Source organism: Nomascus leucogenys, chromosome 20, assembly GCF_006542625.1.
Source record: "Nomascus leucogenys isolate Asia chromosome 20, Asia_NLE_v1, whole genome shotgun sequence".
NCBI lineage: Eukaryota > Metazoa > Chordata > Mammalia > Primates > Hylobatidae > Nomascus > Nomascus leucogenys.
Window position 1 is genome coordinate 30,308,348 of NC_044400.1, and position 14,083 is coordinate 30,322,430.

At 39.3% G+C, this 14,083-nt stretch overlaps 1 protein-coding gene across 1 annotated transcript in view; it reads left to right on the forward strand.

Moving 5' to 3' along the window:
• CNTNAP5 (contactin associated protein like 5) overlaps positions 1-14,083 on the forward strand; it is an 885,765-nt gene that overhangs the window by 569,181 nt on the left and 302,501 nt on the right. The window lies entirely within an intron of this gene.

Below are 14,083 nucleotides of genomic sequence, written 5' to 3' on the forward strand. Positions count from 1 at the left end.
ATCATGTGTATTGGAGCAGCTAGCCAGGCTGGCTGTTCTTAGATGCCTAACCAAAACAAAACAAAACCAAACAAAAAGGTGAGCTTTTTCATTTTTCTCTGGAAATCTCTTGATAGTTTAAACTTATTTCTTAAATGCAGAAGGACACGGTAAGAGGCAATCATTACATGGGCTTAGAAACGGCATATGATCCTTAATTTACCATGAAATGTATTTCCACAAAACCAAATCTCGAGGTAACCATTATTTAAAAACCCAGCTATGCAGCCAGTTGCGATGGCTCACGCCTGTAATCCCAACACTTTGGGAGGCTGAGGCGGGCAGATCACGAGGTCAGGAGATCCAGACCATCCTGGCCAACATGGTGAAACCCTGTCTCTACTAAAAATACAAAAATTAGCTGGGTGCGGTAGCGTGTGACTGTAATCCCAGCTACTCCTGAAGCGGAGACACGAGACTCGCTTGAACGCGGGAGGCAGAGGTTGCAGTGAGCCGAGATCACGCCACTGCACTCCAGCCTGCGAGAGGGCGAGACTCCGTCTCAAAAAAAAAAAAAAATCCAGCTATGCAAGCACTCCTAGTATTATGAGCATCATTAATTGGCACATTCACATTTTTTGTTTGTTTGTTTGTTTCAAGCACTGGCCTTCAGAGATGCCAGCTGCATCATGTAATGAAGCAGGAACGTAGGGGCCTCTTTAGGCTCATTGAGCCCTCAGGCCTCAGGATTTTCTTCAACAAAGCAACCACATTTATGGAGTGGTTTCTGTAGGCAGACACCACTTTGAATACAGAGGGTATGAAAAGTAAGACACAGGAGCTATTGTTAATGAGGCAGTAAAGTCACGAACACTACCATGAGGTACCTCCAGCGAAATGCAAGAAAACTATTGAAAGAAATGGTGAGGAAGGAAACACAGTAATTTGCCCATATGGATACAAAGTCCCATGCTGTCTGCATAGAAAATGCTGGTGACCTGGCATTGGGTGCCATATCCTTGCATTTCCATAATACTTTATCTCTCCAAAATGGTTGTATGATAGCTGCTTTTCAAAAGCCCCATAACATAATTAGAAATTGTGTTCCTGTTGTCTTTTCATGGTTGTGGTAACCTATAGTGTTCAACAACCTGGTCAAAAACTAGGCTTCTCAGTGGATCTCGGTTATTTTTAAAATGTAATTAACATATGGACTCTTGCTAAAAAGGCAGATTTCCCAGCCCCAGAAATTCCAATTCAGTAAATGCACTTTTACTGTGCTTTTCAAGTGATTCTGATGCAAATTGTCCCTGTTCCACTTTTCCAAAAAACAGAGAAAGTAATTTGGCTGCAGAATAAGGCAAAAGAGATAAATGCCCACTGCTGAGTGGCCAGGTGTGACTTGTAATAATAGGAGTGGTATAATGGACAGCAATTACTAAGCTTCGATTCTCTCTGGGAATTGAGCTGGGAGTTTACAAATACCATCTCTTCTCATCCTCACAACAAAAATCAGAGGCAGACATTTTTTATCTCCATCTAACGTAGAAGGAAAGAGAATATGAGCATTTCATGACTGGCTCAAGGTAATAAATTCTGTGACTAACAGTCAAGACATAGGAAGCAGGCACAGCCTTCTGGTTCAGTAATAATCCATATCATTAAAATGTTAATTGGATACGTTCTATTACATATATTTTGTTTTTAAACAATGTTGTTTTATTTTTAGAAAATTTTGTAACAAAAATAATCAATGTTAATTGAAGAAATTTTGAGGGAAAAAAGTATGAAGGAAATATTAAAGCCAACTGTAAGCCACAATCCAGAGATTGCCATTGTTATTAAATTATTAGAATTTCCTCAAGACATTTAAAAATGAATGTTTATGTGTGTTTTTGCTATGAACGCATATGTTATATATATACATACCGACACAGAAATATACATATACATTTAAATTATAAATTTTTATTTTAATGTGTGGTATAGGTTTTCCCTATTAAAATATATTTTGAAATTAAGATAAATATAGCTTAGAAATGTTAAACTCTTCAAAATAATGCAAGCACAAGGACATAGAGAGCCTGATTGATACATAGGTTTCATGTACATGAAACTCTGCCTTACCATCCAACAGCCTTCTCCCAGGGTTTACGTTTGGTCATTTGTCCAAGAATGGCTAAAGGTGAATGTGTACTTGTATTTAAAGGTTACTGTTTTGCTGATGTGATCCTGAAGAAATCAGAGCCTCTGAATTGTGTCCCGAGTTGATCAGCTTGATGTGTATGATGGGGTATTTATTTTGAATATGATTTTTTTGGGTCATATTCAGCTGTATAACTTTCTGTTTTTGTTTTTTAAAATACCTGCAAAAATAAAAGCAGACCAGGCATAGTGATTCATGCTTGTAATCCCAACACTTTGGGAGGCCAAGGCAGGAGGATCATTTGAGGTCAGGAGTTCGAGACCAGCCTCACCAACATGGTGAAAACCCATCTCTACCAAAAATACAAAAATTAGCCAGGTATGGTGGCGCATGCATGTAGTCCCAGCTACTTGGAGGCTGAGGCAGGAGAATCACATGAACCTGGGAGGCAGAGATTGCAGTGAGCCGAGATTGTGCCACTGCACTCCAGCCTGGGTGACAGAGTGAGACTCTGTCTCAAATAAATAAACAAATAAATAAAAATAAAATAAAAGCAAAATTCTGTGTAGGCTGAACTACTCAACTCTCATATTTAAATGGAAAATAATTTTCTGATACATACATGTAATGATCAAATATGCATCTTTCTATTTGAAAATTTTATAAGTTGAATGTTGTTAAAACATGAGTGACTTATGACACTATGAAAAGTGTGACACAGTGGTCCAGGAAAGAGAGTCAGGAAGAAGGGAGAGAAGAAACAGAAGGAAACTTGTTCTATCTTTAACACTGGGATAATCCCAGAATGGGTGTCCAGAGCACCAGAAGGCAGGAAAACCATGCTCTCTTTCTGCAACTTGTGCCTGTCAGCTCAGTTAAGTGCCTGGGGCCCAAGCCCACATCTGTAAAATTAAGATCTGGGTCCTCTGGCTTCCACAGCCTTTCCTCATTGAGAATTCTCTGAGCTATTCTTTGAGGTTCCAGAGAAAAGAGACTTTTCTTCTAAGAAGTCTACAGATACTTGCAAATGGATGTCATGGGACTGAAGATGGGCAGGTTTCCATTGTAGAAAGCAATAGTACATTTGAGTCCCAGCTGTCTCCTCTTACATTGCACCTTGGGAAACGTTACCTCCCCCTTCCTATATGCAAAGTAGTCCCTAACCTGTCCTGGGAGATGTAAGTCTGTGCGTCTCACCTGCACACAGGGCAGTCTTAAGGAGGGGAGTTCCCCAAATGCTCAACCAGCAACCACCCTGTGTAATGTAAAAAGGCATAATCTCTGCGAAAGGAAATTAACTTAAGGGAGGTGATTAAGCTTATTGATAAAGTGGACTGAATCTGGACCTCCACACACTTTTGACAGGGTGCCATCCTTGGAACTATGTTCTAAGTTGCTTCACCACAGGGCTATCAGATGGGAGATGGGGAGAGCACAATTTTTGGATGGAGAATTGAGTGAAGTGATGGATAAGGAAGTTAAAGAGTAAGCTTCCACAGGAACACACACTTGGCAGACTTTTAACAATTTTTTTAAGTGATTTACAATAATGTTCAGCCAATATAACTTTACTCAACATAAATTTGGACATTGTGGGCACTGTGAAAGTGCTGTAGTTTTAATAGTGTGTCTATATTAGTTTCCTAGGGCTCTGTAACAAACTACATAACACTGGTTTTATTTCACACCACTACAATAAAATGAGTATCACAATAAAGCAAGTCACATGAATTTTCTGGTTTCCAAGTATTACCGCAAAGGGGTCCTGATCCAGACCCCAAGAGAAAGTTCTTGGACTTCACTCAAGAAAGAATTTGGGGAGAGTCTATACAGTAAAGTTAAAGCAAGGTTATTAAGAAAGTAAAAGAATAAAGAATAGCCATTCCATAGGCAGAGCAGCCCCACGGGTTGCTGGTTGGCCATTTTTATGGTTATTTCGGGATTATATGCTAAACAAGGGGGGATTAATCATGAGTTTTCCAGGAAAGTGGTGGGCAATTCCCAGGACTGAGGGTTTCTCCCCTTTTTAGACCGTGTATGATAACTTCCTGATGTTGCCATGACATTTGTAAACTGTCATGGCTCTGGTGGGCGTGTCTCTTAGCATGCTAAGGCATTATTATCAGTGTATAATGAGCAGTGAAGATGACCAGAGGTCAGTTCTGTCACCGTCTCGGTTTTGGTGGTATTTGGCCAGCTTCTTTACGGCATGCTGTTTTATCAGCAAGGTCTTTGTGACCAGTATCTTGTGCCAACCTCCTATCTCATCCTGTGATTAAGAATGCCTTAACCTCCGGAGGATGCAGCCTAGTAGGTCTCAGTCTTATTTTACCCAGTCTCTACTCAAGACAGAGTCACTCTGGTTTAAATGTCTCTGACACAAGTTCATATAAAAGTTATGTTTACACTACATGGTAAACTATTAATTGTGTAATAGCATTATATATATAAAAAAAAGTCTATGTCTTAATTAAAAAAATACTTTACTGCTGAAAAATGCTAACAACCTTCTGAGCCTTCAGTGAGTCTTAAGGGTCCGAATTATTTTTGCTGGTGGAGGAAAAAGATGTTAATGGCTGCTAACCGATTAGGATGGTGGTTGCTGAAGGTTGGGGTGGCTGTGGCAATTTCTTAAAATAAGACTACAAAAAAGCATGTCACATAATTGACTATTTCTTTTATGAAGGATTTCTCTGTAGTGTGTAATTTTGTTTGATAGCATTTCACCCACAGTAGAACTTCTTTCAAAATTGAAGTTTTCAAATTCAATTTTCAAAATCATTCCAAATTCTGCCACTGCTTTAGCAACTAAGCTTTTGGAATATTCTAAATCTTTTGTTGTCATTTTAACAATGTTTACAGCCTCTTCACCAAGAGTAGATTCCATCTCAAGAAGCCACTTTATTTGTTCATCCATAAGAAGCAACTCCTCATCCGTTAAAATTTTATCATGAGAATATAGCAGTTCAGTCGCATCTTCAGGTTCCACTTCTAATTCTAGTTCTCTTGCTATTTCCTCCAAATCTGCAGTTACTTCCTCCACTGAAGTAATGAACTTCTCAAAATCATCCATGAGGACTGGAATCAACTTCTTCCAATCTCCTGTTTGATATTTTGGCCTCTCCCATAAATCATGAATGTTCTTAATGAGATCTACAATGGCAAATGCTTTCCAGAAGGTCTTCAATTTACTTTGCCCAGAGACATCGGAGGAATTACTATCTATGGCATTTGTAGACTTATGAACTGTATTTCTTAAGTAATAAGACTAAAAAGTCAAAATTACTCCTTGATCCATGGGCTGCAGAGTAAATGTTGTGATAGCAGGCAGGAAAACAACATTAACCTCCTTGTAGATCTCCATCAGAGCTCTTGAGTGACCTGGTTCATTGTCCATAAGGAGTAATATTTTGAAAGAAATCCTTTTTTTGTTGTTTATGAACAGGAGTTCTCAATGGTGGGCTTAAAATGTTCAGTAAACCATGCTGTCAACAAATGTGGTTCCATCCAGGCTTTATTATTCCATTTAGAGAGCACAGGCATAGTAGATTTAGCATAATTCTTATGGATCCTAGGATTTTAAGAATGGCAAATGAGCATTAGCACTTGCATTAGTCCCTACCAAGAGATACAGCCTATCCTTGGAAGCTTTAAAGATAGGCATTGTCTTTCTTCTCTTCTCTACCTCTGAAAGTCTTAGATGGTACCTATTGCTTAGTGTAGCCACTGTCATCAATGATCTTTGTTATACCTTCTGGGTAACTTACATCAGCGCTTGCTGCTTCACCTTAAACTTTTATGTTATGAAGATGGCTTCTTTAATTAAATCTCATGATCCAGCCTCTGCTAGCTTCAAACTTTTCCTCTGCATCTTCCTCACCTCTCTCAGCCTTCGTAGAATTGAAGAGAGTTAGGGCCTTGCTCTGGGTTAGGCTTTGGTTTAAGGAAATGTCGTGCCTGGCTTGATCTTCTATTCAGCAGCTAAAATTTTCTCCATATCACCAAAAAGGCTGTTTTGCTTTCTTATCATTCACGTGTTCACTGAAGTAGCACTTTTAATTTTCTTCAGGAACTTTTCCTTTGCATTCACAACTTGGCTAACTTGCACAAGAGGCCTAGCTTTTGGTCTATCTCCACTTTCAACACACCTTCCTCATTAAGCTTAATCATTTCCAGCTTTTAATTTAAAATGAGAGATGTGCCACTCTTCCTCTCACTTGAATTCTTAGAGGTTATTGTAGTGTTACTATTTGGGCTAATTTTAATATTGTTCCATCTCAGGGAATAGGGAGGCCGAAGGAGAAGGAAAGAGACAGAAATCATTGGCCAGTAGAGCAGTCAGAACACACAATATTTGTCAATTAAGTTCATTGCCTTATATGGGTGCAGTTCATGATGCCCCAAAACAATTACAATAGTAACATTAGTGACCACTGATCGCAGATCACCATGGCAGATGTAATAATAATTTGAAATATTGCAATGGTGGATTCATGGCTCTTGCCAATGTTTAGGCTCTAGGGATATAATAATGATAATAATATAATATAATAATGATAATAATAATAATAAACATAAATTACCAAAATGTAACACAGAGACATGAAGTGAGCACACAATATTGGAAAAATGGTACCGACAGACTTGCTCAACATAGAGTTGCCACAAATCTTCACTTTTTTTTAATGAAGTATCTGTGAAGCACAGTAAAGTGCAGTTCAATAAAACAACCTATGCTTGAACCAGAGACTGGGTGACTTATAAAACAGAGGTATATTTTCTTACCGTTCTAGAGCCCAGAAATCCAAAAGTACCTGCAGTGCCACACTTCCTGTTAAACCTGTAGGGTGAATCTCTTCTTGCCACTTCCCAGCTTTTGATGGTTTGCTCAATCCTTGGCACTCCTTCACTTGCAGCCTCAGTACTTTAATCTCTGCCTTCTAGAGATTGCTACCCTGCCTTCACATGATGTTGTCACGTGGCCTTCTCCTCCCATGTGCCTGTGTGTACATTTCTTTTCTTCTTGCAAGGATACCCTTCATACTGGATTAAGCCCACCCTAATGGAGTGTGACTTCATTTTAACTTGTTTATGACTGTAAAGAATCTCTTTCCAAATAGGTTAAATTCACAGGTACTGAGGGTTAGGACTTCAATATATTATCTTTCTGGTGACAAAATTCAACCCTTAATAGTATTATTTCAGTCTTCTTCACAGACTAATCAAGGAGATGACACAGCAGTAATTAAAGTATAAGGACAATGACAAGGTGTGCGTAGTGCTTGGCAGCTCACAGGAGGGACCCTAACCTAGCCTGGTGTGCAGTGGGAAGGCTACTGGGCAGCAGATAATGCCTCTGAAACCTGGATGGGAGTAGAAGCTGGTCAAGAGCTGCAGGAAAGCATTTCCAGGAAGACAGAATGAAGGGCAGGAACAAAGGCCCAGCATCCCTAGAACCTGCATATTTTTAGGAGTCACCAACCCACTGAGATGACTCGATAGGTTGGAACCCAGAAAATCTCATAAAGCTGTGACTGAATAGAAGAGAAAGGATCAAATTGACTTGAGCAGCAGCAAGCAAAGGCTGTTGAAGCTCTGTAATCTGAACTAGAGTTTCCCAGCACAAACATCTGCTGTCTCAGATTCAACAGAATAGAAAAGGAGGAATGGCTTTATCATAGATAGTTCTTGAGCATGTGAGACTATTTAGCTGGCCCTGGAAAAAAAAAAAAAAAAAAAAGTGAGCAACAGTCTAAGAGGTAGCAACAAGATGTCCTCACAGCATGCATGGACCTTAGCACTGACCCCATATTTGAGGACAGTGGATCTCTCATATGGCTTGCTCAAATTAGGGACTATTCATAAAGGTGTGAATATATAAAAGGAATTTATACTGTAGGGACTATAGCACAGAGATACTAACAGAGTGGGAAAAAAGGCACAGGTCTAGAAGCTGTGCCTCTGGAGATCTGTGGCCTCCTGTGTGGGAAGCAGCCAGCTCAATCCAATGACCACTTTGACCTCAGTCTCTCCTTACTCCTTCTAGGCTCCTTTCTATGCTCCCCACTGATGAAACCCAACTAGAATCGAGAATGCAGGAGTGCGTATTGATAGAATGCTTTTAGTCAGCCTTCCTGCACACAGAAAAGGCTGGAGATGTGCAGAAAGTGGAACTGGTGGGGCGAGTGGAAGATATTTATATTGACCTGCTTAAAGGACTGACCAAAAAGGTCTGGGGAAAATGATCACAATTCATAAGAATTAAGGATGGTGGTGAGGGTAGGGTCTGTAAGTGGAATTCACAAACCATGCAAATAAATGAAGCGTAGACTTGTTAAATCAATTTTAACCTGAACAAGAAAAGACCACTCTTTATGGGTTAAATGGCACTAAGGTTAGAACGAATGTAAGAAACACACACTGAATAAGAGATTTAGGAAATGACCTACCCCAAGATTTAATACAGGCACTCAATTTATAAACAACTTAGAAACAAGTAAACAGGTAAGAAAAATTGTGACATGCTAAAACGTAATATTTTGTCAAAAGGTAGTTCTCGGCTTCATAACTCCATCTGATGATAAAAATCTGGAATGGATGCAGAGCATTTCAGCCAATGATGTAGGAGTTGGTGATCATCCTTTGCTGCGCCCATCTAATTGGGTCTGTAGGGAAAGATGCATTTGAGACAACCAGGAGTCCACTGGGGACTAAGAATTGGGTTTCTGGATGAAAATCCACATAAGGTGATCTTGCAAGATGGCTGAGATGTCATCAGGAAGCAAAGGAGTTCTTGGCACTGGGTCCCATATAAAAGAAAAGGTGAAAGAGCAGGTCACAGTAACTAATTGAAATCCATGAACACCTGAGGTGGCTGTATAGGAAGCTTGGGTTGATAAAACAGAAGAATCAGCTTCTAAGGTGGGGCGATCTGCCCTTGGGGTGATGGTTAATTTTATGTATCAACTTGGCTGGAACATGGTACCTAATATGTGAACATACTATCCTGAATGTTTCCTGTAAAAGTGTTTTTGGATGAGATAAACATTTAAATCAGTGGACTTTGAGCAAAGCAGATTGCCCTCCATAATGGGGATGGATATATATATAGTGTACACACACAGAGTTTAGTTTATTCAGGTAGTTCTGTTTCTGGACAACCCTGACTCATCCATTTGGGTGTCTCAAAATGGATTTAATGCCCCTACTCTGTGTTCTGCTCATGACGTTAATCACACTGCATTATAATGCAGTGTTTACCTATGTGTCCCCACAGGGCTGTGAGCTTCTTGTTGGAAAATAAGGAACAGGGTGTAATGAATCTTTGGATCTACTTTTATACACACTTGAATGAGTCTAGTGTAAATTGAACTCTGAGAAATCACTGCCAAATTGAAGACGAATTTCTATCTTTCCCGTTTTTTTCTTTCCTGTTCCCATAATTTATCTTTGACTCAAGCCCTGTTCCGTTAAATCAATAACAGTTTGGGACGTTGGAAACAGCCTCAGTGTTTAATCTTGACTGAGTTTGAGTCATTCCTACTCTTTGCAATGCCTTCTATAAGTCCAAGAGTACAGACTGCCCATCTGTTCCTCACTGCCTTCATGACTGTTTGTTGCTGCCCAACGTCTCTCCAAGTTGCTGTTTTCTTCAAACACAGAAATGACTAATGGGTAGAAATATGATTTGGAGTCACACTGGAGTTTAAATGCTAACACATTCTAGCTGTATGACCTTGGATAAATCATCTAATATTTCTAGATCTTGGTTTTTCTAGCTGCACAGCCTTGGATAAATCATCTAACATTTCTAGATCTTGTTTTTTTTTTATCAGTAATGTGGAGACAATAAAAATTTGGTGACATGTAAGATTGTGAGAATTAGCATATACATATATATGCTATACACACACACACACATATATATGCAAATTTTCTAGCCTTAAAAAGTAGATGGTCATTCAGTATGCTAATGTAATGGCATGGTGTGATTATTAATTGTGTCTCCAACCACTCTTACAGTTGACATAGTATGAATGATATTATATAGTCATTCTAGTCATGAAAGATAGCTATCACCTTTGCCAGTGATAGAAATAGAATCTTTACTTGTGTAGGCACCATGAGATTTCAGAGGCTCTTAGAGCCTGGAGAGAGCATTTCTGCACTCTTTCAATATTGATAAAACAGAATTATAAGGGTGAGACACTCTGACAAGATTTTCCTTGAAACTTGACATTAAACTGATTCTACCCAGTTTACATTGTGCCTTTTTTAATGTTAACAGGACACACTGTCAACATGTTAAAAGATATTTCTTAGCTGTATACTGTTTTTCCTTTGTACAGTATTATTGTATATTGATATGCAAAATTGTTTGTCTAGAATCACTAGCAAAAACACATTTATTTCTTATCTTGATGGATTCAATGCCAATTTCATGCATGTGGATCTGTAAGGCAATCATCAGGCATTACAAGGAATTTGCAAGGAACATTTAGTCAAATCTCTAAAGTGAAACTTATTTTCCATTCTCAAACAGCTCATAATCCATTTGCAAACCAACTTACAAGTCTCCATATCTTTTCACTCTGGCTATTATGATGCTCTGTTTCTCACTCCTTTGGCAGCAGCCTCTGTTTTCATTAAAACTCATCAAAACATGCATAATGGAGTAGGTAGAAAGCTGCAATTGAGGTCTCTCCAATATTTCTGCACATAATTGTGCAGTGTGATTGCAGTAATAGATTATCATCCCAGGTATTGACATAAAGAAAGAAATGTTTCCATGTGGTTTGGCCTAAATTGTTAGCCTTGCTTCCTGAAGTTAGAGCGATGTCAGTGAATTTACCTGTGGGCTGCACCCGGGTCTGCCAGTGTAGGGGAAATGAGAGTGATCCATAACATAAAATGAGACCACTAGTTATGAAACATTTATTTCTCCCCAGCCTTCTTAGGATGTTGTTAATTTTGGCAGCTGTATCATATAGCAAAGTAAGTAGAATTTAGTTGATTATGTGATTTGTATCTGTAATACAATTTGGTGCTGGTATCTCCTTGCAGATTCCTATTTGAAAACACTCTATTTTCTTTTTTTTCTTCAACTTTTATTTTAAGTTCAGTGCTACATATGCACGATGTGGAGGTTTTTTACATAGGTAAACGTGTGCCGTGATGGTTTGCTGCACAGATCACCTCATCACCTAGATATTAAGCCCAGCATCCATTAGCTATTCTTCCTGATGCTCTCCCATCCCCAAACCCCCACCCTTTGACAAGCTCCAGTGTGTGTTGTTCCCCCTCCATGTATCCATGTGTTCTCATCGTTCAGTTCCCACTTGTAAATGAGAACATGTGGTGTTTGGTTTTCTGTTCCTGTATTAGTTTGCTGAGGATAATGGCTTCCACCTCCATCCATGTCCCTGCAAAGACATGATCTCATTTCTTTTTGTTGCTGCATAGTATTCCATGGTGCATATGAACTACATTTTCTTTATCCAGTCTATCGTTGGTGGGCATTTAGGTTGATTCCATGTCTTTACTGATGTGAATAGTGTTGCAATGAACATACACATGCATGTATTTTTATAAAAGGATGATTTATGTTCCTTTGGGTATATAACCAGTAACGGGATTGTTGGGTCAAATGGTATATCTGCCTCTAGGTCTTTGGGGAATTGCCACACTGTATTCCACAATGGTTGAACTAATTTACACTCACACCAACAGTGTAAGAGCATTCCTTTTTCTCCACAATGTCATCAGCATCTGCGGTTTTTACTTTTTAATTGTAGCCATCCTGATTGGTGTGAGATGATATCTCACTGGAAAACACTCTACTTTCAAAACCTACAGGCACTCACACACGCACTCACACATGCACTCACACACGCACTCACACATGCACAAGTGTCAACTTCCATTGCCCTACTTCAGGCTTATACAAAAGCAAGCTGCATTCAAGTTCTGAAGTTTGCTTTTTCATCACAAGTTGGGTAACCATGATTGCAAAAATACTGTTACCATGAAGTTGTCATTTGATTACAGACTGTAAAATATTGCGCAGAATACCTACAGGGTACCAAGCTAGTACAACATGCATTATGATGAAGTAGCTGGAATAATTTTTATTTTATAAGTGCATGAATGAGGCTAGTAAGTAGTAGAAACAGGATACCAATTATAACTGTCTAGAGATGAAGCTTCTGCCCTATATGCCGTGCTTTTTATCAAAGGGTAGTAAGGCATGGGAGGCAACACTTCCTCTATTATGTTGAATCAATATGCATTGGTTATCTGTTCTGGCCAGGCACTGACAAGCCACTGAGAATATAGAAATGATTAAGATATGGTCCTGCAAGTTCACAGACTTTATAATCTCATGTCCTTGTGGGAAAAAAATGCCCAAGTCTTCAGCTTTCCCCATCATGATTCATAATTCACACAACAGCTAGGCTGATCTCTAAAAAACACAGGGATGGCCATGTCTCCCCATCCCTTCCACCTCTACCTGAATAAATTCCCATCTCCTACCCATGGCTTACAATGTTTGAAGGGCATTGTTGTGAATCTTTATAAGTTTATATGCATCAATGAAAACTCTTAGAACAGTGCCCATAATCATTACACCTTCTGAATTACTATATTATTGTCTAATTACCTTGTGGGGGCATGAGTAAAACCCTCCATCTTTATACTTTAGTTTCTCTGTCTGTAAATGGAGGGTGATGATGGCAGCTTTTTATAGTTGCCACGTAGTCAATTGAATGAGTTAACATGTAAACAATGTCAGATGAAGCTGGAAACCATCATTCTCAGCAAACTATCGCAAGGACAAAAAACCAAACACCGCATGTTCTCACTCATAGGTGGGAATTGAACAATGAGAACACATGGACACAGAAAGGGGAACATCACACTCCAGGGACTGTTGTGGGGTGGGGGGAGGGGGGAGGGATAGCATTAGGAGATATACCTAATGCTAAATGACGAGTTAATGGGTGCAGCACACCAGCATGGCACATGTATACATATGTAACTAACCTGCACGTTGTGCACATGTGCCCTAAAACTTAAAGTATAATAATAATAAAATTAAAAAAAAAAACAATGTCAGAAAGTGGCAGTCACAGAGAAAGTGGGAAAGAAAGCCTAGATCCTTCTTCTTATCTTCTTTTGCCTTTTCTTGGAAACACATCCACTGTCTTTAGGGACAGCAGGTTTAGTTCATTCTAGGGAGGAGCTCACAAGCTGAGTCCCCTGGTGGCACAAGCATCGTTTCCTGGTTGAGACTCACTCATGGGTGACATACGTGCTGTGGCTCACTGGTAGTTTAATCAGTTGGAATAATACTTGTATTGTTGCTTATATTTCAGAGGGACAATTTGCTTTCTGTAAATGAAGCTTTTCCAGAGGACTATTTTAGGCTCAAGAATAGTAATTTAACAGCTTAGAGGAGGGAATTTTTATTTAAGTGTCTCTCTTTTCTCTCTAATGGGTTTATGATGTCAACCAAAATGTGGTGACCACATAGGGCTTCCAGAAGGCTGGTCTCTTAGGCGAAGCTCTGGAGCTGCTCTGCGTGTGCTGAAGGGCTGAGTTTTAAAGTGGTCTCTCTGGACCAGTGGCAGAAGGCATAATCTCCTGCTAAATTGGGCCATTAAGTAAAACTACTAAGTCATAAAGCTGTAGTATTACCCTGAAATTAAAGCATTGTCACCTTTGAATTGCTAAGAATTTTAACAGGCACTTAGAGAAATTCCCTTCACACACCTGTTTAGCACGGCCAGTTGACTCCAACCCACGTGGATGGTAGCAGGAGGCTCAGGTGATTGCAGTGTGATTTTAATTCATTTACTTGATCATTCATTCATCCATCCCTCCCTTTGCTAACTCATTTGCTGCTTTCTTGAATTCCTTTATTATCCTCTCATTTATGTATTCATTTGTTAATTCATT